The sequence below is a fragment of the Mus pahari genome, chromosome 21 (genome assembly GCF_900095145.1).
Source record: "Mus pahari chromosome 21, PAHARI_EIJ_v1.1, whole genome shotgun sequence".
In the NCBI taxonomy this organism is placed as follows: domain Eukaryota; kingdom Metazoa; phylum Chordata; class Mammalia; order Rodentia; family Muridae; genus Mus; species Mus pahari.
Window position 1 is genome coordinate 28,454,456 of NC_034610.1, and position 21,835 is coordinate 28,476,290.

Here is a 21,835-nt window from a genome sequence, read left to right on the forward strand (position 1 = left end):
AGGTTTGATGTGGTACAGTCTTCCTGAATCCTGGACAGGTATGCTCCAAAACTCCGAGTCAGTACCCGAAGCCGACTGTACACAATATAACATTTGTCATTCATACTTACCTACTGATGAGAGAGGATAATTTATAAGGTAAGTATATTAAGAGAATAGTGAGGGCCAGTAATAAGATAGAACAGTTCTAACAATACAGTGTGATAAAAGGCCTAAGTATCCTTACTCTTGGACTTCAGGGCCATCAATAAGTACAGTAGGGCTCTCTGAAACACAAGCACCGTGACCCCACAGCAATTGATCTGAAGCGTGAGACAGCTGCTAGTGAGTTGTAGTGTATACAGTATATTCATGCTGGCTTGTTTTATAGCAAGTTAACACAAGCTAGAGTCATGGGAGAGGAGGGAGCCTCAACTGAGAAAATGCCTCCATAGGATACAGCTGTAGGCAAGCCTGTGGGGCGTTTTCTTAATTAGTGATCCATGCAGGAGGGCCTAGCCCGCCATGGTAGGGTCACTCCAGGACTGGTGGTCCTGGGTGCTGTAAGAAAGCAGACTGAGCAAGGTAGTAAGCGCTACCCTCCGTGGCCTCTGCATCAGCTCCTGCCTCCAGGTTTCTGCCCCTGCTTGAGTTCCTGCCTTGACTTCCTCCAATGATGAATAGTGATGTGGACGTGAAAGCTCAGGGTTTCCCTGCGCTCTTGGCTTTTAGTCATGGTGTTTCATCACAGCAGTATTAAGCATACGTTGGACAAAAGAATGACTTGCATACAAGGGGGGAGCAGGCAGGACGTCCAGAGCTCATTATGCTACTCAGAACGTGGACACATTGAAAGATGAGTTGTTGATTTATTTAAAAAACAACAACGACTCTCACCCAGCACTGTAAGACTTTATAAAATGTGGTGTATTACAGGGAGATGAAGTTCTTAGAAGCAAGCAAAGAGTGTGTGGTTGTGCCTTACGAGGCCTGGTACAGGCACATGTGACACACCTGTTTGAAAGGTGCCAAGTGTTACCAAGAACGTCACCGTGAAGGCACCACGAGGCCTGGTACAGGCACATGTGACACACCTGTTTGAAAGGTGCCAAGTGTTACCAAGAACGTCACCGTGAAGGCACCTGTGATAGAGGTTCCACTTTTATTGTCCTACCTTATCGGTGCCTTTAAACATCTGGCCTTCGCAAAGGTCTCTCTGCCTCCCACTTTTGCTTTCTGTAATCAAAGGTCATCCAGTATGTTCACTGGGGTGGTGGCGGCGCTGATGCCTGAACCCAGTAAGCACCCTTCTCCCATTTTTAGTGTTGTGACCCCATAAGCTACAGTGTGAAATTCGAGTTTGGATGCAAAGAAACGGTTTTGGAACACTCTGGGAAACGGCCATGTTCAAGGCTTATCTGTACCTGAACAGCCCATAGAAGAGAAGAAAAAAGAAAGTGATGTGTGTGTGTTAAAACAGTAGCAGGGATTTTTTTTAAAGAAGAGATAAGAGAGAAAATAAAAGAAAAGGGAAAGGAAAGAAAAAGAAAAAGAGAAAGGTAAACGGAAAGAGAAGAAAGAAAAAAGAAAAGAAAAAAAAAGAAAAGAGAGAAGAAAAGAAAAGAAAAGAAAAGAAAAGAAAAGAAAAGAAAAGAAAAGAAAAGAAAAGAAAAGAAAAGAAAAGAAAAGAAAAGAAAAGAAAAGAAAAGAAAAGAAAAGAAAAGAAAAAGACAAAAACTTTCCCCCTAGAGGCTGTAATTTGACTGCTGTCTTTGGCAAAGCTCCAGAGAGCAAGCTTAATCTCTTTCTGAACTGCCTCCTCCTCTCTGCCTGGTCCTCCCGCAGGGCCCCGTGGAGGCGGGCGGGGACCGCGACCCGCGGCAGCGGCCGGAGGAGCGGGGCGGGGCGGGACGCGCCGGGAGCAGAGTGGGAAAGAGGAAGTGGAGCCAGGCGAGCTGCAGGGCTCGGGGCCGCCGGAGCCGGCGCTGGAGCGCAGCGCACCGCGGAGCCAGCGCTCGGGAGCCGCCCCTCTCCCGTAGGCTCGGCCCGGACTATTCCAGGGACCAGACAAGGGAAACCGGGGACCTCGGCCACGCGCCCCGAATCTGCAGGTGGGACGAGCGGGATCGCAGTGCCTTGCCCGGGGTGGGGGGGAATGTCTCTGAGCGCTGCTCCTGGGAGAGGACTGATGGGGTCGTTGGTGGTGCTGCCCCAAGACCGCTCCCGGCTCTTAGCCCGACTCAGGCTGGACCTGCAAACCCGGCGCTCCCGTCCCTTACTGCAGCCACCCGGGTTGCAGTTTGCAGCTCCGCGAAGTTTGCTCAAGCGCGCCGTGTGCTACCCGTGCCCCCAGTCCAGCGGAACTATCCCCAAATAGGACACTCTGGACAACACCCCAACAGCAGTGCGGGCGCGATGGTGGGGAGGGCTGTGTGCTCCAGCTAGGAGCAGTCCTGCGGGGGGGGGGCAGAAACTCGCGTGGGCACCCCCAAATCAGCAAGTCAGCGCTTTATAGGAGTGACCCGGGAGTCTAGAAACTGTGCCCCATCCGTCACCCGGACACACGGTAATACCTAGCTGGCTACGACTGTGTGGACTGTTGGCTAGAGGAAAAGGTTGTTGGCGGGGGTTTGGGGGGCAGCCGGCCCCGGGGTGACTGCTAGAGCAGGTTTCCCTCTTTGTGTCCCCCACGGAGTCTCAGAGTTCTACAGTCCGAAAAGTCAGGACGCCCAGTGAGGAGAGGGTGGTTGGCTTGCTCAGTTTCACAATGTTCCTGAGAAACAATGATGTAGCTGATTGCTTGGATGTGCTGTCTGAAGTTGGTATGTGTAAAGCTGACTGTGTGTGCAACCCTGGAATTTCATTAAGCTCTAGCGGCTCTTGGCGCTCTCTTTGTACCACCCTCAGGTAGCCAGAGCTTACTGCACCTATTTTTGACACCCCGGGGACAGTGATTTTATCTTCTCAGTCACCTAGGGAGGGTTGTTTTGGGGATTTGGGGAACTCTGGATACGGATACAAAACCAGTAGGATGCCGGGATGTTACGTCTGGGTCAGATTTAACGTTTAATTGAATTCCAGGCTCAGATTGCGTTAAAACCTGTGGTCAAGGGTTAAAGTCAGCCTGTTTGAATTCTCAGTTTCTGGAGTTCACATACTTTCAAAGAATAGGTGGATTGTTGTTGTTGTTGTTGTTGTTGTTGTTGTTAAACTGACGTAAAAAAAAAAAAAAAGAAAAGAAAGTGTATCTAAGCCTATCATGTCAGAGATCTAAAACCTCTCCACTTTAGCCTTACTCTGTGTGGGACATGAGGAAAGACAATCGTGGTAGCGTCTACTTCCTCACTGATAAAGCAGTATACATGATCCACATAGTTTTAACTGCTTTTGCCCCTTTCAGTTCAAGGTATTTATTTATTCTACAGTAGTTAACACTTTTATACAAAAGTGATGGGCTAGTGTTTGGCCCTTTAACATCTCTGAGTCTGGCTTCCTGAGTCCTGACTTAGCTTTTTGTCCTCTTGAAATTGCACCCTGTCCAAGCCGCTAAGACTGACCAGGAAGAAACGTTTGCTCTTTCCACTGACCTCCCTGGCTTCCTCCCCAAGTGGGACCCCACCAGTTATCCTTGTGTCACCTTCCTTCCACTTCCCTTGCATGACAGAGTCCCCCAAAGCCTTTTGCAAAAAGATAAAACGAAGAGAGAATAGGAACAACTGTTTGGTAGTCAAACTGGTGCCCAAATCTGCCTGTCTTGGATAAAATTTGTCTATGCCTGTCCTTCCCCTGTGAGTCCACTTTCCTCAATGCTTTAGTATAGATGATTGTTAATATATATTAATATATTGTATATAACATAAATACTATAATCTATAAAATATAAATCTAGACTATAATGTAAATATAATATAAAATATATGTAAATGTATTAGTATAGTATATAAATATATTAAATAACAAGTATGTAATATATTATATATGATATATACACATATTCATATATACATATATACCTTTTAAGCTTTCCATGGGAGATTACAGCTATCATTCAAATGGTTTAAACAGTCACACTGTAACCCATAGAAATTGCCAGCCTCATTTTTCAAAACCAAAGACAACCAGTAGCATTTTACTCTGCTCATTTGTGGTTATGATTTCTTTTTGTGATTTAACTCAGCTTTACTAATTTGTATTCCGACATGAAGAAAGATGGAAAAAAAATAACCGAGTAACTGCAGTCTTTGAAGCCTTGAGTAAACTAACAACAGTGTCTGATCTACAGTCTGGGTGCTGGAGTCCTCTTTGTGTGGCGTTTTCTTCTTTTTACTGCTGGTAGTTGGGTCTTTGAAACAATTGTCACCTTGTAATCCTGCTGCAGAGATGATTAGGTCTCCAGGCTTTTCAAACTTGGATGGCTCTTGGATGATGCGGGCCAGTCTCTGAGTCTTGGAGATTTAGAGCAATGGAGCACACATTCTAGGATTAGCCCTTGAACTTGATGCTCCTGTCTGTGCCACATGCGTTTGCAGACCTGGACCCTGCTGAGGCTCTGAGCTCACAGGGATTATCTGCAAATGAGCAACCAAACAAACATTATTTGGCTTTTCCTAATTTTCCTTCATCCTTCCCCTCTCACGCAGCCCCCCTCCCTGCATAGATTTCAGAGAGAACGAACGCCCCTTAGCTCCAGAGGATTGAGTGGAGTAATCCATATTAAATGTTCCACACATACGGTGTGCTTTGAGGGTTAGAGTTGCTGATAAGCTGATTACCTGGGGGGCGGGGATTTTGCTGGACCGGCTCCATTGGCAGAACTGTGATTGAACTCAGCTGTCACTGAGACCTGTCCTCGACTACCTCCTCAGGGTGACAGTTGTATAGGGACACATTTTCATATTTATAAACTATTTACTTGTTTCTTTGGGGTTTTTCCCCCTCAATTTTCTTAAGCAAGGTCTTACTATGGAGCCCAGACTGGCCGTGAACTCACAATTCTCCCACTTTAGCTGGCCTTACAAGTGAGTGTAACCACACCACTCTTTAAGGGAAAGAAATAGTCATCTTTGGACGTAGGAAAAAAACGTGATTTCTAATGCTAAGCATTTACATATTCAGGCACAGACAGAAAACAAACAAACAAACCAACTTCTTTTCTTTTTGACAACCTCTCTATAATGTGCAGCAGGCATCTGAGATGTTCAAGTTTTACCCCAGACCTCCCGTATCAATCTCTCTTGATGAAATGAAAAATTGAGCCCGATCCATTGGGCCATTCAGAGTCATGGGCAGCTGTGCCAAGTAGAACTCACTGACAGAAGCGGGAGCCCCACATGATTAGAATCTGGCTGACTGAGTAGTTAGCAATGGATGCCTCAGTGAGGACATCCTGCTGATCTGGCATCGGGCCCTGGTTGGTCACTGAAGGGCTTATCTCCAGGAAAACTAAATGCTACAGAGCAGCTTCAGGTGTGCCTGGCTAACCCCCTTGCAGTGCCCAGGGCCCCAGTGCAATGCTAGCTCTCATGTTGGAGTCTGAGCATCTTTTCAACATGTGTATACATAGGTTCCCGAATATTTTTTCCAGTGACCTATAAGTAAAAATTTTCCAAACCAAGTCTTCCTTGGGGGAGCAGAGGCAGCCTCTGTACCTGTGAGGTTTTTCAGCCCCCGATAAACCAGTCGTTCACTGGAAGGATTTGTCTTTATTTCCAAAACACCAAGGGCCACAATGACTTTGTAGCATTTGTGTTTCATTAGGTATTAGAAGTAATGCAAGACATGTGAAAGCAATTTAAAGGATACAGAGAACCACTGAAACCACAGAGTGGGTAGTTAAGGGCCCTTGCTACTCATGCCGAGAACTGTAGTTCAATTTCCAGCATCTTGGGGCTCACAGTTGGCTGTAACTTCAGATTCAAGGGATCTCACACTCTATTCTGAACTCCTCTGGCACATGGACTCATGCGCGCGCACACACACACACACACACACACACACACACACACACACACACCTTAAGTACATAGGAGGTATTGAAGATGTAGCTCATTGGTAGAGCATATACTGAATTCTCATTCTGGCCTGGGCTCAATCCCCAAGTACCTTTAGCTCTAAACTGGAAAATGTGTATATATTGAAAGTTTTCATTCAATTTTCTATAAAGGATTTGAACATTCATCGGGCAATCACAGCAGAATACCAAAAAAAAAAAAAAAAAAAAAAAAAAACCAAAAAAAAAAAAAAAAAAAAAAAAAAAAAAAAAAAAAAAAAAAAAAAAAAAAAAAAAAAAAACCCAAAAAACAAAAAACAAAAAACAAAAAAAAACCTGCATTAAATTGCTGCTTGACAGGAAGCTAAAGCCTGCTAGATCCACGATTATTCCATAACCTTTCTCTTTCTCCCTCCCCATATGATCCAAGAAGAAAGTCAGTTTGGAGAGTGTTGATGCTAGGGTAAATTGTTTTAAAACAAATTCCAGCTATGCCCGCTTGTAATAACTCGATGGTGGTGGGGTGGAGGAAGGGCTGGGGTTTTCCATGAGCCTTTAATTAAGAACCCTGTTTTGGTAGCTTTAATAACCATGGTGCTACAGAGGCCACAGAAGTAGCTTATCAGCAGAAGCCAGCCTGACCGTGATTTGACTAAAAGTTAAGCATCCCTTTGACGGGAGGAGGGGTGGGGCTGCATCCTTTCAAAATTCAAAGGGAGTTGGGTGAGTGTGGGTATCGTGATGACTGAAGCTTCAGCAGGAATGAGCGGACCCATCACCATCATGCTATTGCGTTAGCTATAGCAGATACAGTACTATGTGGGAAGGGGGGGAGTCACACAGGCACATGAGTGTGACCTGCGGGTAGACAGGCATAGAAGAGGACCAGAGGGGCTTTATGTCACTAGATGTAACTTAATGGCTAGCCTGGGCTACATGAAACCTGTGTTTAAAAATAGATGAGTAGGTTATAGCCAATGAAGGGAGGAGTCAAGACTTAGCTTGGTAGAACATTGACAAAGTGTCTACCAACAGGGATCCCACTGTTCTGGACTCTTAAAAGCTTCATCTATAGGCTTCTGTATGAGCATGCTACATAAAGCCTTATGTAGTTAAGGGTAGCCTTGAACTTCTGATCCTCTTGCCTCTACCTCCTCCCAAGGGCTTAGATTTCAGGGTTTCACCACACATTGGCCTTATTCAGTCCTAGGGGTCAGACTGAGGTTGTAAACATGCTGGCCAGTCACACTATCCATTGGGCTACATTCCCAGTCCCCAGTTTTCCCTCCCTACAGTCAGTGTCAATGGGCTCTTGGTAGAAATGGCTGAGATTTCCTGCTGTAAAACATCCGTTCTCACATCAGTAATTTACCAGTCTCACATTAGTAATTGATCAGCGAGTGTTCAATTTTATTCAGCTCAGCTCCATTTATTGAGAACCTACCTCTACCTTTACGTCATTCTGCTGTGCCTATAGTCGTGTCTGACCAACAGGATGGTCCCCATCATGTTGGTGGTCTCCATGGAGACAGAATAAGGGTGATGGGAAATTCAGAGTGGTGGATGGGCTGCTCTGCCTTGGTGGTCTAGGAGTCTTCTAGAGGAGCCAACGTTTACTTTGGACCATAATGATAATGAGTTCTAAGGTGTCTTTGAAATATACTGTATGATGTGCTGGAAATCAAAATGTTGGGCAGGCACTACACCACTGAGCTGGATTCCCAGCCTCCAAATTACCATTTTCTATTGTTTTAAAAATTACTGTCTGTGTTTAGGGTCTCGCTTTGTAGCCAAGGCAGCCTTAGGCTCTATGCCCTTTCCTACATCCACCCCCAGAATCCTGTAATGAACTGTGTTTTTATTTGTACTCTATGCATATCTATGACTGCCCAGTGACCCATTGACACCTGGCATGAAAATGGAACTTTCTTTTCTGTCTCTTAGCTCTCCCGGCTGACTTGGATTTGACAGAAAGTTTAATTCAATATTAGCATAGTAATTAACAATATCATAATACATCTGTGACCTGATGTATTTTTTTTTTAATAGTTTAAAAATTCACTCTGGTCTGGCCAATGGGTCTCAAGCGAATCCTTCTTAAGTGACTTTGACCTACATGTAAGTTGTTTAGGGTGAGGCTGAGTGGTTCCTACAGCCAGATGATTCGTTTGGCAGATGTGTGCGAATCCTTCCTGCAGTGTAGCTACCTCTCTAGAGCTCCAAAGGCGTGAGCTCCCAGCTGGCTTTGGCTTTCTTCCGTTTGTTTAGATTTTATTTAACGCGCATTGTGCCTTTGGCCCTCCCTATCCCGGGAGGCTGACTGACCCTCTCTGATGGAGAAGGTTTCTTTGTACTATCAAGCAGAGGAGACTCCACTTCAGTCAGGCCTCCTTCCCTTCCCTGGCAAGCGTTTACATACCATGCTGACTTCCTTCCACTAGAGCTCCACCCTCCTCCTGGTGAAGGAGCCCTGTGCTGCTGAAATGTTTGTCTCTTTGACCACCCTCCAAACTCCCAACCCTGGTCGGGACCTCTGCTCTCCACTCCCATTGGAGCCTGCTGGCATCCCTAGCTCTTAGGAGTCTTTGAGTCTCAGTGAGCATGCGCGTTTCCTTCCAGCTGTGAGCAAATGCACCCTTGGGCTGGTTTGATTTTCTTCTCAGTAAGTTACCCAAGTCCCTAGCCCCACGGTGTCCCTCCAACCGCTCTCTCCTAAGCTAGCTGCTGATACCAGAGCAAAGTCCCGTTCTTGTACCCTGTCTGACAGGGAGGGTAGATCAGTGCCTGGCCTAGAAGGAAACAGGCCTGTCTTCTCCCTGAGCCACCCTTGCCGTGTGATTAAAGATCCCATGTCCCGGGAGGTCTTCGGAACAGACAACCGGTCTGACTGAAATCTGAGTCTTTGGAATCGAGTAGATTAAAAACAGAAGCCACTCCTAAGCATTTCAGGGATGCGTGTTAACCACAGACCAGCCCGGATCAAGGTGATTTAAAGCTGTCACCAGCCTGTGACGAGAAAGCTAGGGAAGAGCTGGGGCCACCAGGAAAAGAGAAGGGGCTTTGGCTATCAGAGCTCAGCTCCCGTGGCTGTGTGATTACAGGCATCCTACAAACCCGACATCTGCGCATCTCTAATGTGCTGTGAGAGAGGAAGACTATAATCTGAGGCATAAATAGTGCCTTGAACCACGCAACCCTGTTATTAGCTTAAGTATCTATGTGGTGCTAACATGTTAGAGCTGCCTCAAAGGAGGATGCTGCTCTCTTTCTGAAATGACTTAGTGTTAAACTATCCGGGGATCTCACACTCTTTAACCTTTGAAACCGTTGAACACAAGAATGAAGGAGCCCAAGAGTGAGTCTAACTCAAAGATTTGGGATCACTGAAGGGGAAGATATGTTGGAGGGATGTTGTAGGGAGATGTAGGCTTTTTTAAAAAAAATGAACCACTTGTATCAGGGACTTTCCTATAGAGGAGGCTTGATAAGAAATTGTAAGGGTGGGCTGTGACATTAATGAGGTAGTCTGGTGACAGATGGGACATGGGAAAGTGGCAGAGTTGATCAGTATTAGCTCTACTGAGGAAACTACATTAGGAGTTATTTGAAAGCTTCTGGGGCATGTTTACAGAGGAAAATCTTGGTGGTCTCGACTCTCATCCGCGTTTCCTCGCTATCTATATAAGATTAATCCACTTCCACACCATATACATGTGCCCTTAGAAACTGAGAGTTTGAATTTGACTCTAAAGAAGGCTGTTTAATCCCAGTCCTTCATGCTATCTGGCCTCCAAATTTATATCACAATGACATCATGGTCCACAGGTGTGTCCTGCCCTAAGAATGCAGAGAGCTTGGGTGGCTTCTCAACTGTGTTTGCATCATGAAGGGCTCTTCCTCGTTCCTAACTGCTTCCGTTTTGAGCTTACCTGGAATGGTGACAATACTATGAGGTTATAAAAACAGCTGGAATGAGTTCCATAATTAGCAACAGCTTTCAAAATCCACAATACCCCTGCAGGAAAATAAAAGGAAGACTCATTCTGTGTTTGTGATCTGTCAAGATTCTTGTGTCAAGATTCTATCCAGCCCAGTGCGTAAAGAGTTTCTAAACTGGAAGTTAAAATTTCTTTGCTCCTGAAGTCTTACAGAAGTAAGAGGGCTGGAGAGACGGCTCCATGAGTAAAGCACTTTCTGGACCTGAGTTCGGATCCCCAGTGACCACATAAAATATAGGTGTGGCAGTGCACACTTCTAAGTGTAGTACTGGGGGAGGGAGGGAGAGAAGGCAGAAACAGTTGGGTCTTCAGAGTAGCATGACCAACCTGATTAGCAGACCACTGAGCACAAGGGTCAGTGTGTGACTCTATCTAAAATAACAGCAATATCATCATCATTATGAATAGCACAATGTGGAGAGTGATTCCAGAAGATAGACAATATCAACCTCTGACCTATACCTATATGTATACCTATATGTATACAAATGCATATTCAAGTATGTCTGCCCATGTCTACACATGCACGTACGCACATACATACACAGAGAGAAAGAGAGAGAGACAGAGAGCGACAGACAGAGAGCCAGAGAGATTTCTGTACTGCCTAACGACATAACAGCAACAACTGTTCCAAAATTCTACTCAGTTTTAGTTGCTCATATATGCCGAAAACATTTTGTAAATCATAAAAAAAAAAAAAAAAAAGATCTTCCAGTGAGAAAATCCATATCTAGTATCATCTTGCTTTTTTCCCTTCTTTATTGTGATCTAAATTTAAATGCTGTGTTGGGGTAATTCACTGTGGAGCCGCTGTGTGCATGAACAATTACATGTGCGTCTTCCTAACATCTCAATCAGAATTGGAATAAGTGACCCGCTATGAAGTTAGGAAGGGCGCATATGTCACTGGAAAGTTAAATGCCACCTAAACTAGAGGTTTACAATTATACAATAAAGATTTTTATAAAGCTGGACATGGTGAAAAACAGTTGAAATCCAGCACTATGGAGGCAGGAAGAGTCAGTAGTTCAAGGATAGCCTGGGCTACATGGGAAGATCCTGGCTCAAAAAATATTGAAAGGAAAGAAGAAGAAAAAATAAAGTTAGGAGTTCTAAGTGCACAATAAACCCATGGTAAGGAGTGGCAATCCTACTGCCTTTTCTGCACATCCTATTAGTTTTATGGTCTGTTACTAGATAGCTGGAGCAATAAACTGGCATGAAAGTAACCGGGCGAGTCTATCCCCGTGTTCTATAAGATTGTGCCATGAATTTCCTGCAGCAGCATTCCACCTTTCAAGATAAGGAAGTGCATTTAGTTTGTTGTGGTAGAGATATTCAGGTTGCTAGTTTGCTCAACAAACATACTTTCCTAGTTCTGGGTATATAGTGAACAGCAGAACAAACCAAGTCTGGGGTGAAAGAGTCAACTCCGTATGACTACTTAAAAAAAAAAAAAAAAAGTTGAACAGACAACTTGATGAAATTCAGTTTCAATTTGAGCATGGTGAGAAGGCTTGATTAGAGGATGCATATTACACAGCCGTTATTCTAACTAAAGCTTGAGATAGTCACCTAACAAGGTCTATGATTGGTCAGCCCATTCCTTTTCGACCTCTGTGGAAGTATGAGAGAAACCACAGGAGCAACGTGCCTGTGGAGCAGAACCACTCGTTTCACCAGGAAGCTAAACAAGCAAAGAAGGCTCAGGAAGTCTAACACTTTCCTTTGAGGACATGACCCCAGTTACCTAGAGAGCTCCCACTAAGCCTTATACATGACATTCCCATCACTTCCCAGTAGTGTCAACCTGGGGGCCAAGCCTCTAACCATCATGAGCCCTTTAGAGTTCTGTGTTAGTCAGCTTTCTGTCACTGTGGCAAAATACCTAGGACCAGCAACTTATAAAGAGGGCAGGTTTGGAAGTGGATGCTCACAGCCAGCTATTGGATGGAACACAGGATCCCCAATGGAGGAGCTAGAGAAAGTACCCAAGGACCTGAAGGGGGCTGCAACCTAGGTGGAACAGCAATATGAACTAACCAGTACCCCCTGAGCTTGTGTCTCTAGCTGCATATGTAGCAAAAGATGGCCTAATTGGCAATCACTGGGAAGAGAGGCCCCTTGGCCTTGCAAACTTTATATGTTCCAGCACAAGGGAACGCCTGGGCCAAGTAGTGTGAGTGGGAGGGTAGGGGAGCAGGGGTGGGGGGGTATAGGGAACTTTTGGGATAGCATTTGAAATGTAANTAAAGAAAATAATAATAAAAAAATTTAAAAAAAAAAAGAGGGCAGGTTTGTTTTGGTTCACTGTGATGGGCCAGTTGTTTCTCAGCTTGTAGCAAGGCAAAATACGGTAGAAATCACAACATGGAAAGCCGTTCACATCACGGTTACTAGCAAGCAGAGAGGGGATTCCCCAATATCAGCTCTAAGGGCATCTTCCCCCCAAAAAACTCATTTCCTCCAGCTAGGTCCTAATTTCTAAAGGTTCTACTATCTCCTAACAGCATCAGAGGACAGTTGGGAGACTTACAGACCCAGTAATTTAGGGACTAAGCATCTAATACATGGGCTTTGGTGGGACCCAATTATCCAAAAGATAACAGGGACCTTCTAAACCTAAAGCTTGGCAGGGAGTAGCCTCTGAGTCCAAGTTGAGTCAGAACAAATGAGTGATCTTGAGGAGATTTGAGAAAAGAATGGTCTGGAGGGAACTAGATGAGTATGGAGAATCTTATAGAGTGAGGGAAACACAGATGTGTGTGAGCAGGGTAGGCTGTCAGGGAGAGACAACACTGAGGAGGGAGGCAGAGGCTAAGTTGTGCCCGTTTGGGGGATATGCGAGATCTTTGCCATGGCTCAGGATGTGACATCAGGCTACGGGAGGGGTTGAATCCCAAGAGTCACATATCCTAGTTAATGGCTAGTTATTTCTCTGGCTACTTTGAAGAGAGATGTATTAGAAAGTTCTGGAATCAGACAGAGCTACAGTGATATAGAAGGAGGTCAGTCTCCGAGGAATTGGTGAGGAGCAGGCAGCTGAGGAACTGAATGTTGTCCAAGATCTAGAAGAGACTCCTGGGACGTGAGAAGCATTGTCACTAGGGTTTGCTTTGCTTACCCGACTCAGGTTTCACTTCTGTTACCTTCTCTGTCTCCTCTACACACAGTGGAGTAGCATATGGCTGTGCCTGATTCTCTCCATGACACCATGAGCAATCTCATCTCACTGCCTACGCACAGGGCCAGTCCCCTTTCTTTCAGCTCTTAGCTCCCTCTAACCCATCACTTAGGATGTGGTTGTATATGCACAAGTGTGTATGTTTGTGTGGTTGATAAGTACATTTCGTGTGCACACGTGCATAGCAGGCATGTAGTGGTCAGAAGAGAAGTTCTGGTGTAGGTCTTTGGGTGCCTTCCATATTTGTTTGTTTATTAGCTCTCTCATTGGCCTAGAACATTGCCAAGCAGACTAGGCTAGCTAGCTGGTGAACTTCCGGGACCCCCCTATCTCTGTCTCCCATCTCCTGGCTATGGGGTCATGGGCACACACCATTGAACCCAGCTTTTAACAGGGGTTCTTGGGATTCAAATCCAGGCGGTCATGTTTGCGAGGCAGATGCTTTCCTTACTGAACCATCTCCGCATCCCTTGATGTGTTCATCTTGATGTTCATTTAATTAATCGTCTCCCCTCTCTAGATGACCAGCTCCTTGAGAGTAAATATGGGCCAACTCACTTTTCCTCCTACTCAGGAAATTCGCTTGATAAAATATTAGGAAAACAAAGCCCAGTTTCTATTTCAGTTGAGAGCTAGAAATTCTGAGCGGGTAGCAAAAGATATAAATAAGAGAGAAGAAGGAAGAAGAGGAGGAAGAAGAGGAGGAAAGGGTTTAAGTGAGACAAGGAAAAAGGAGACAGAGAGGAAAGAGAAAAAAAGATGGAAAGAAAACTTACCAGGGAGAACGGAGCTAATTCATTAACAGTTCTTTAGAAAGTGGCTTTGATCTACCAATGTTCTTTCATGGGTGTGCTCTCTCAGTTTAAACACTTTGGGAGTCTGTAGTAAAGGCTGTGCTCTGTAAGTGTGCCTGTTCATTGTCTGTCTCTCTTGTAGAACTCTCCAACCATGCTATGGCCATTGCCATTGACCCACAAGAGACCCTCAGAAGGTCACGCTTGCTAATATTCCCCCATAAAAAGGGAGGAGGACTCATGAGCTATAAACAATTTCTTTTCCCTAACAATTGCTGTTGGGGGAGTGAGGAAGACTTCCTCAGTAGTGTAGCTGCCCAGGATCCTGTTAGCAGCCTCTGACTCCTGGTCCTTTGAGTAACCAACCTTCACCAATGCTCCTGTAAGTGACCCTTCACTGGTGCTCCTGTAGTCAGTCTCAATTAAACCCAGGGAACCCATTGGTCCATCAGGATAGCCTTAAATGAAGTCTTTTTTTTTTTTTTAATCTTTCTTTGGTGCCCCATCTGGGACATTTGTCCATCTCTCAGGTAGTCATACAAAACTGCCTGTCCCCATCTTACTGTAAATTTGCAAACTCAGCAGAGGACTGTGTCTATTCTGGAACAGAAGTAACTACCAGAGATACTGTAATAAAAAGAAATTTTTCTAATACCCCAAATCAACTGAGTGTCCCTTATACACTTCTAAATGAAGTATCAACAATGTCCAAAGATGACACACATCCTCTTTTGCATCCGGAGATGTATCTTGAACCTTTCTTTGGTAAGGAATGTGTTTATTGGGACATAGCGATCACACCCAGTTCATCCTTCTACTCACAACAGAGAGCTAGAGACGACCCTTTCCTGTGTGCTCTAGCCACTAAGCAACAACTTATAAGGTCTTCAATCTATATTCACCCAACCATGCCTCTTCCCCATCCTTTTAGAATCCTGCCTCTTAACTGGACTATTAGAATACACTCTATGGTCACACTAAAGGTTGTACTAAGGCCAAATCAGAACACTGAGTGCATTTCCAGAGGTCTCTTCTGTTGGTTTAATTCCTGTGAAGTTTGGTAGGAAACATAAAGTAGAGATAGATATATAAGTTCCAGATGGAAGGCATTTAGGGCTTCTTGGTCACATCCCTCTCTTATAGCTGAGCATAAGCAGACATATAGGCTTTCTTTGCAAAGCCCCCAGAATCCAATTATTTTATCTGGTCTTCAATGATTTCATTTGGTCTGATCACTGTCACCTCTCCCTAGGGTATTGCCATAGGTCTAATTTGTCCCCTTGCTTACATCTCAACCCACAACTCTCTGTTTTCTGTTCAGTACCAAAGTGACTCTGTCCATTGTTAGTTATGTTGACCTTCTCTGTGGATCCCCATCTCATTCAGCAGAAGCTAGCTCATGGGGCATCGGAAGAGATGCTCTCTAACCTAGTCCTATGTTAGGTCTCATCTCCTATTGCTCTCATCTCATCTCATCTCATCTCATCTCATCTCATCTCATCTCATCTCTTGGTACTCTGTTTTACTCTCCATTAGCTCACCATCCTCCTTGTGACTCTTAGACATTCTAAGCTCCAGCCTTACACCATTTTCATGACCACCTCCTGAAACATTCTTGCCTGCCTATTCTCGCTGTCCCTGTCTCCTGTTGATCTCCTGCTTAGGTGTCCCCTTACTAAAGAAATGCTTGATCCCTTTTATAGAATTAGAGTGCATAAAATTCTCGCAAGCACATCATTGCCCCACTTCATTTTTATGGCTACTTTTTATCAACATTTAGAACAGGAAATTACTTGCCTATTGTCTGTTTTCCTCACCTTTACCAAAGCAGAGGTCACAGTTGTTCACTGCTGTGTTTCCAACACTTTAGTGCAGCGCCCATCATGGAGAGAAGGTTAAATGTTTATTCATTGAATTGGTGTTGCTTTGTAATTGATGTTGGATTACCATCTGTTTTGTATGTTTGGGTTACTTCTGTTGGGTATGTTTTAGTGCCCAATTCTTTTACATCATATTCTAGAACAGACACTAACAGCCTGGAATATTGTGAGTGGCTGCATAGTGATAGTGACAATGGAGGTGGTGGTAATGGTTATGATAATGCTGGTGGGCGTGGTGAAATTGATGGTGATGGTGGTGGTGATGATGGGGGAAGGGGGAAGGAGCTGGATATAGAAGTGAAAAAGAAAATAGAAAACCCCTCTCCCATGATTCCCCCTTCTCCATTTTTGGTCTCATGTTCTTGGGCTTATGGAGAAGTGTCCAGAGGAATAACTTACTCTTTGCTGGAAAGTTTACTTTCTAGTCTCATCTTATCTAGATTTTCTGTATCACTGTGCCCGATATCTGCCCTCTGCTCTACTCAGCTTCTGTCTTCTAGATCCTCATCAAAATAAGCAGTGCAGCATAAGGTGTGATAATTGAAGATTTCAACTCTGGAGCTAGACCTGGGTTCAAAGCCAGCTTTATCATTTAGAGGTTCGCTTGTCTTGAACAAAGTGTTCAGCTTCTGTAGGCCTAGGCCCATCGTCTTACACATGGGAAATGCATAACTACTTCCTGGAGTTGTATTGGGGATTGAATCAGTCACCCTTTAAAATGCTTGCAGAGCCCTGTCCTAACAAAGAAAAAGTTAGGTAAATATTAGCCATTATTTTCATCAAATTTCGTTAAAGCAAATTTTATAAAGTTCAAATTATCCTCTTAATTCTCAAAAACAGATATATTTATATTTATTATTTTTATTATTTCTTGGGTATTAGCTCCTTACCCTTAATATAGATTGTCAGCTTATCCATGTCTTGTATTTGACAATTATATAAAATAAATATCACATGGATGTGGGTAGATTATGTTTATCTACCCACCTCTCGCCTCCCTTCTGTGATCTAATTGACATACCATAAATTGCTATTTGTTTATTATCTTTCTAAGTTCCTTGGAGGGAGGAATGAGTCCTCTAATTAGGGAAATTTCCAAGCAGAGGTAAGCAGAGAACATACTGCAATGAACCCCCACATTCCCAACCTCAACATTCAGCAGTCAGAACTCCATGCCAGGACTAGGTGGTCCATTTTCCCTCCCCTACTTTAAATGATTAAAAGTAAATACTGAGACAGGGGCGTGGTTCAGTACTAGTGTGGGCTTGGCGAGTGCAAGGACCAAGATTCTGTTCTCAGCCCTTTCCAAAGAGCAGTTTCCAGATGTGTTACTTTGCTTGCAGATGCTTCACTTTCTGCCTGACACACTTGACTACCACCACCCAACTCTGATGGAAACAACACAGCTCCTTACTACCCACTTCCACCCTGTCTTCAGTCTATTTAAGTCGCGTTAGAGCAAGAGTGCTCATGTTTAGCTTACGGTTGTACCCCCAGCGTATAATAGGTGAGGCAATGCTTAAACAAATCAATGAGCAGTCATATTTAAACATAATGCTGTCTAACAAAACAGTGTAAATGATGCTTGTGGTCTTGGGTTACCGGTTTTTGATTCTTTGGCTAAGATGAAGGGGGAGTGGTGAAGGGGACTGGGGCTGAACTGATAATGTAGGCCACAGGACTTGTATGGCAACTGAGGCGTGGTTGCTTTGACTTGTTGACCACCACAGAACAGACATCACTGCCACCCAGTGAGCAGATACTTCTGGAAAATTACCTTGGGATACACCATCCTTGTGCCTCAACTCAGGTGTGGTGCCTGTCTGTCTTCCCCACCCTGAATGGGGAACAAAAGTCACCTGGTTCTTGTTTTTGAGTTGGATAAGCTGGGTTTAGCTCTACTCTGCAGTCTTACTTAGCTGTTTCTTCACCACCAAGTCCAGGATAATTATACTACTGGATAAGATTGTTATAAGCACTTACTGATAGCGGCTAAGATGTTCTATCTTACTGCTTGGCTTCAGTGGCTACTTAGTAGACTGTTATAAACATTATCTTATCTCAAAGCCACATGGTTAGCAACATTCCAAGGCAAGAATTGTTGAGGCAGAGAGAAGGACCCCTAAAGGAAGCTGCCCCCCAGCAGTGACCCTACATGGACTCCTTGTTCTTTCATCCAACCCCTTTGGGGTTTCCCATGGTTGTGGAGGCCTGCTGAAGGGCAGTATTGTGCTTTTCTGTCCGGTCTGCACACCACCCATCTGAAGTCTGAAGGGCTTTAACTACTATTAAGATTTTTAAGGAGATACATGTAGTCCTCCCTTCTTTCATGAGCATACAGTAGGAGGAAATCAGTTTTCTCATGAAAATCAGATGTTGTTCTGCACTGTAAATTTGGAGGGCTTCATCGCCTCCCCAGAACTAGGTCCCTGTCCCTAAAAGTTCTGAGGGCGTGGCTGTTTGGTGCTGCAGATTGTATCATCTGAACAGGATGGTTGCCTGGCCTGGTGGGCTGCTTCACGCACATGGTGATCATACCTGGCTTGTTGGGAGCACGTTAGCAAACCCTTTCCCATAGGTTTACACACAAGGTGTGTTTTGCCTTCCCATCATTCACCTACCATGTGCAAATGCCCTTTCATTTTGAATTAGTCACCTATATTTCCAAGATCACCCTTGAACCGAGGCAAACTAATGGCTATTTGAAACAAATACTGTGATGGGTAATCTATAACCTCAGTCACTCTCTCCTGACACTCAGCAGCAGATTCCTGGCCCTGATTGTGGTACTATATCACATACCCCTAGGCCGTTTCCCACATCACCCGTCTGAATCCCTCACATCAAAGACAACCCATGGGCCTCCCTCCCAGTGTTCTCCCTTGGCCTCACTTGCCCCTTCAGAGCTGGCATCTGCCTTGTTTGCTTTCCTGCATGAAGTCTCTTCATCTTTCTGAATCTCCCTAGTAAGAAGTATGTACTGTGCACTTACCTAAATTCCCATAACAGCAGAATTATGTGTGTGTATATTTATGTGTATATGTTCATGACATGTATATGTATTTGTGTGTATATGTGTGTTTATATATTCGTATATATTTGTGTATATGTTTGTACATATGTATGTATATATGGTATGTGTGTATACATGTGTATATGTGTGTATATGTATGTGTAAATATATTTGTGTATATTTATGTATATATATACACAAATATGTATATGTATATATATGCAAAATGTGTGTATATGTGTGTATAGTCTGTGTTTGTGTCTGTCTGTGTGTGAATTCACATGGTCTAGGATATCTTTGAGAAGAATGAGACCAGAAAGGGATCAGGGTGGGTAGGACCTACTGTAAAGAATAGGCTGGAACTGAAACCAGAGATAGGGAGACTGAAGAAGCCATCTGTAGAGAGTCTGGAGTGAGAGGAGAGGACATCTGAGAAGTCTTCTCTCTCAGTTCCTGCTGGCCTGCTGACCATGGCTCCCTGTTGTACTGGGAAGCAGCAGGTACAGAACTGATGGACTGCAGGTGTGCGTAGCAGTGGTGAGAGGCTTTGTATGTATCATGAATTTCATGTTCATGAGTGCTTTGAACATGTATAGTTCCTTCCTAGAGGAAGAAATGAAAGTGCAAAAGTGTACATACATGAGTTCACAGAAGCCGCCCAGATGATCCATAGCAGTATTGATATCTGCATGTATCCGACTGTCGCGGATTCGGTGATCCTTCTAGATGTGGTATTGGGAGTTAAGGTGAAGGGGAATCCAGTAGTGAGAAAAGGAGTGACTAACATTTCCTCACAGGTCTGAGTTAGCTCAGGGCTAGCAACTGGCCTCTACCTAAAAATTCAAACGTCTGCTTTCCTATCCTGGCACATGACATCTCACTCAGGAGCAGACACAAACCAAATTAAAATTAAGAGCTGTGCTATTGCAGAAGGAAAAGGTGACCGTTTGGAAGGCAACTTGTCTGGTAATAGGGACACAACAAATAATGTAAGATGTGGCAGACCCGGAGGGACTGTGGCCACAGGCTAACCTCTTCAGGTCCTATGAGCTGGGTCTTACAGACCTAACTGACTACAGAGGTGTTTTCTCCTGGGGATAAATCTGTGTCTAACATGTCTAACAGCTGTTGGGATGCCACACTTAGGGACAATTGACTAGTACATGCTAGTGTTGACCTAAGAACTGGACACTTTCAGCTAACACTTCATTGGGGTAATGACTCCCTATTGCCAAATTCTGTCTGGAGGAGAAACCACTGAAGATGGCAGTCATCCGAGGCTTGCCGATAATTCCTGGTGACAAGAAGCACTTGAAAACCAATGTGAGCTTCCCCACTTGGGTAACGTCCTGTCAGGACAAGTTACACCTGAAAACAGAAGTACAATCTCTAATAGCGCCAACTTTGGATTGACCTGATGAATCAGAGGCATGACTGGATATTCTCAACCTACTACGATAGAGTCAAAGCATGGGTAAATACGGATGTGTAGAGTTTTGGCTTGAACAGAGGGAGGTACAGTTTGAATATTATTAAGAAGACAAGAAACCAAGCAGCCAAGATGAAAGAATTGAATTTTCACTGTGTATTTTCAGAAACATTGATTCTGCCTTTTTTTTTTCCTTCTCCTTCTTTTGCACATTCCCGGTGAATTACAGGAAATCTTTGTAACTGGGTATCCTGGTATGGACGGCTTGTTAGTTAGAAAAACACTCACTTGGTGGTATGCTTTGGGTGAAGATTATAGCATCCATTATGCTCCACTGATTTTGAAGAATAACAATCCATTTAATCACACTTGTTTTCGTGGTGGCTCTCAGAAGAATTAAGAGACTTCCTTTAAGGAAAAAAAAAAAAAAAAAGTTTGTGTTAAAACAGTACTTTTATCTCGCCAGAACTGTTGCTGCTACCGGAATTTCGAAATCAAATGTGATCTTCTAGTGAAATTTAAAAGTACTCAAGGACTAATTAACCAGTTAATTGCTGGCCTGGCAAAATTGACTCATACTTTAGATGTACCTCAAATGACCCTTAGAAGGAAGTGTATCTGTGTTTTTATCATGCACCTCTATACAGAATGCTGTATCTCTTTGGCAGTATTTCCCATAGAAATCAAGAAGGTTTGGTCTGGTTTTAAAGGTTATTTCTTTCTGAGCTGCCTAAGGAAGTTACGAATGGCAGTGTGGATGGTGAGCTCTGAATGCAACCATCCAACTGGTCTAAGTCTGCCTGGGAGGCCAGGCAAGAGAGCCCTCCCCGTGGCTTATAAATGCAGGGGATTTCCTTCCATTCTCTGAGCACAGACAAACCCATTGCAGTGCACTGATGGTCATATCAGCAAGCATTGTTTCATGGAAGGCCTGGGGTGTGGGAACAAGTCTGCAGCGGGGAGGGAATCCATTAGAGAACAGAGCGAGTTAGGCATGAGGTCTCTTTGTGTGATGTGCTGTGTATGGACGGTGGTTGTACACAGGAGACACACATATACATACATAAGGTTTATTGTAAATTACACTGACATGTAACATAATTTTGAAATAATAATGTAAATGGGGTGATTTTATGGATATTTCTACTGATGCTTGCCCAGCTTATATTTGCATTCACCATAAATAAATGAATATAATTTCAACATGAACAACACTGTTTCATATTTTCTGTTATATTAATGAGTAGGCCAAGGAGCTGGGGACAGAGCTTAGTTGGTAGAGTGCTTGTCAACTGTGCCCAGAGCTCTGGCTTCCATTCCCAGTGTTGTATAAACAAAGTGGAGAGGTGCATAGAGGTGCATACCTGTAATCTTAGCACTCAGGAGGTAGATGCAGTAGGACCAGAAGTTCAAAGTCCTCCTCTGTTGTACAGTGAGTTCAATGTTATCCTTGGATACATTGGACCTCCATTTCAAAACAAAAACAAGTAAGGCAAAAGTGAGACAAGAAAAGTCTGTCTTAATGTGTCACTCATTCATCAGCCACAGAGGCTGTTTTGAATCAGA

At 44.0% G+C, this 21,835-nt stretch overlaps 1 protein-coding gene across 1 annotated transcript in view; it reads left to right on the plus strand.

Moving 5' to 3' along the window:
- The first annotated feature begins 1,942 nt into the window (after positions 1-1,942).
- The window catches only part of Plekhg1 (pleckstrin homology and RhoGEF domain containing G1), a 220,344-nt gene continuing 200,451 nt past the window's right edge, over positions 1,943-21,835 (plus strand). The window contains exon 1 of the mRNA XM_029532902.1: positions 1,943-2,090. The gene's annotated coding sequence lies outside the window, so the exon portion shown is untranslated. The remainder of the gene's footprint in view (positions 2,091-21,835) is intronic.